This window comes from Wolffia australiana, chromosome 14 (assembly GCF_029677425.1).
Source record: "Wolffia australiana isolate 7733 chromosome 14, ASM2967742v1".
Lineage (NCBI taxonomy): Eukaryota > Viridiplantae > Streptophyta > Magnoliopsida > Alismatales > Araceae > Wolffia > Wolffia australiana.
In genome coordinates this window covers 2,166,659-2,170,000 of record NC_135848.1, presented here as the reverse complement: position 1 = coordinate 2,170,000, position 3,342 = coordinate 2,166,659, and positions in this window count along the sequence as shown.

Sequence of the window (3,342 nt, the reverse complement as noted above, 5' to 3'; positions counted from 1 at the left end):
GGACAAGAAGGAAGGAAATTCCTGAAATTTTTTGGAAAAACCTCTGAAAACTTAAATCTTAAGAAGTTGTAAACTGAAGGTTAAAAGTCAAAGAGGTTAGGATAAATTCTTAGAGAATTCCTGAAGGCATGAAATTTTAAAATCAATTTATTCCAAAGCTCGAAGGACTAAAGGAAGATACAATAGAGTAAATTGTAAATAAATAATGTACATATTAAATTCCACAATAAGGCAAGTTCAAGTTCATAAAAGCCTCTCAACTCTTGAAATTTCACTTCAAATATTTCCACTCTCAAGAGCACAGAAAACAAAGAAAATATTAGGTTACACAACAAGATAAAAAATGGGCAGAGGATGAATTATGTATGTGTTTTTTGGGGGTTATTATGGATCTATATTACAACAAGAAAACTGAGAAATATAATGTGATAAAACTCTTTTTGAATATGTATATGCATAAATAAATATATTTGAATACTTCAAAACTAATGGGTACTTATTTATTATTCTAAATCGAATTACTATATCAAAAAGTCCACATTTGAGGGAGTTTTCAATGAATGGCATAAATGGTTTTACATACCATACTTATGGGTCATGTTTCAGGCCATACAGTATCTCCTTGGATTTATAAATCTATTACACTGTTTTCTATCGTCGAAACCTTGAGGTTGAGCTTTCTTAATTTCTCCTTCTTTGAAAAGTGCACTTTTGACATCCATCTAATATATCTTAAAATCCTCTGCAGGTGGAAAATCAATTATGCCTCGTATGGGTGCATCATGTTCCTTGACCAATGTCATCATGTTTCTTTACCTCTCAATTATCTTTTTGAACTTCTTATTGTATATAAGCTAAGAAAATTTGAAATTCCATGAATAGGAACACATATGTCATTGTCGAACCCAGCCGTCCATCCACAAGATGTTCAGGTATGAGGACCAGTTAAATAGCAGCGATCCAAAAAATTGACAAATAGTTTGGTATATACAATTCAAGGATAAATTCAATAAAAGCTTTCCCCTAAAGAGAACCTCATATTTTTCCTTATTGTCTCCATACTAATAGATGTGGGATCGGGTATACTCATCAAATGAGTGGGACTATATATTGCTATTCTATTTAGATCTTTCAATGTCCTAATCAACTAGCCTTTGAATAAGATTGCTTAAAGCAGATGCTTCTCAAGTACTAATCTATGTATTATGATATTATCATTATTCACTTCATAATTATATGTTGAAGATTAAGCTTTAAGGGCATTTTAATAAAATTCTTTACTGTGTGTTTTGATGAATGTTCAACCTGGCATGCACATCCTCGACCCTGTGATAAGTTTGACATCTTTAACATATTTTTTATATTGTTTTTGATATTTTATTTAACAATTATGAATAGTTGTTGACATCTATACAAATCCAAATAACTTGGAGTCACATCTTTTGGTTGAGTTTTGAAAAAATTATAGGAGTTTGAAGTTGGACACGAAGGAATAAGGCGGTCAACAAAGAACACGAAAATATTGATATCTGAGGATTTATCTGATTCAATTTTGAAGATTTTGTATGATATAAGAGTTCTATGAAATTGTGTTATAAAACCGTTCAAGGTAGAAGCGTCTCATTTTCTGTAGGAATGAAAAAGATATTCGAGTTTTAAGCACCAAAGGTCAAACACAAATCGATGAATTTCATCCAAATATAAACATGGAGGAGAAGATGACTTGAGGACAGAATGAACACAAACATGGATGTATTAATGCAGGGAATTTATAATTAAATTTATGTATTTTTCTCTGAATTAAGAAATTTATGATCTAAAAATATTCCTATTGAAATTCATAAAATTAAGCCTTGTCTTGAATACTACTTAAGGAGTTGTCATACTAAGTGTTGTTGAGGGGAAGATATTGTTCAGAAATATATTGTTCTTACTAGATCTTTGTGGTCAGTCAGGTTAAGGCTTTGGGGGCCATAAGAAGGCTTTGGGGGCCAATTTGAAGCTGGTCAAGCAACGCCATTCTGTAGAAGACTTTGGGGGTTGAGGACAATAGAGCTTCATGGACTTTTTCCTTTTTTGGTGTTCTTGTTTAGCCCTATGTCTAAGTGATTTTCTTGGGGGGGGGGGGGGCATTTACACAAACACGCTTAGGGCACATCATCACCTTGGGATGAATACCCTAGAACAACATTAAGGATTATCCTAAGTTGTCTAAAATAAAAAAATGTGTCTCTAATTTACTCTACCTCATTTCTTACATGGAAAAATTCTAGGCTAATTAAAAAATAAAAAATATAGTTAGATAACCTAATTCAACCCCTCCCTCTTACTTTATTCCTTAGCCACTCAAAATATTATATGTATTGATGGACTTCATTATAAGCACCCCACATGCTATATGATGAATGCATATTGTATCAAGATGTGGACTTCGTGACTGGCTTGGCGGCCTCATATATTTTTATGATATGGCTGATAGATTATCATAATACATCAAAATAGCATTAGATATGAGTACCTAACTCCAAAAGTAGAGATGAATACCTAACTGCTTGATACCGAGTTTCCACATGCACTATGATGAATATATATTATATCAAGATGTAAACTTCATGATTGGCTTAGCGGCCACATATATTTTTATGATATGTCTAATGGATTATCATAAAAATAAACATAGCATTGGAGATGAGTACCTAATTGCTTGATACCAAGCTTCTACATTGTAACAAGAAACTATATCAATCTCTTGTTATGTCAGATGGCTAGGTTACCTCCAACCTATAAATTATTAAGCATTCTTTCTTACAACCTATAAGGCCACTTTACTAATGTAGCTATTGCAAATCTTTGTGATGATAGACAATCGTTCTTCCCCACAAATAGGCAAACTCAACCCCTAGAAAGTAACAAAACTTACACATGACTCTATTGACAAAGTACTTGTAAAGAAAAGCTCTAGTTTGAAAATACCAACAATATTTCTAACTTTGAGAAATTCATCAACACACATAACATTGCTAATAATACATGCCTGATTACATTTGGAAATGACTTTAGGATCCACTTTACATGTTGTCAACCATATGTTCATGACACACTTATTTTGGTATACTTATGAACCAATCTTAAGGACTCTAATTGATTTTGTATTCTGGTCCACTTGAGGCGATAAACATCAGAATACTCCCCTTGAGTAAGATAACTTTGATTTTTGTCCAAACATCTCCGTAGTCAAGTCACCATAAGGAAATACCTTGGAGATGTTGATAACACACAAATTATTGGTTTAATTCTATGAAAATTTCCTCTTTATGCATTAAAATAATCAAATATGTGTCA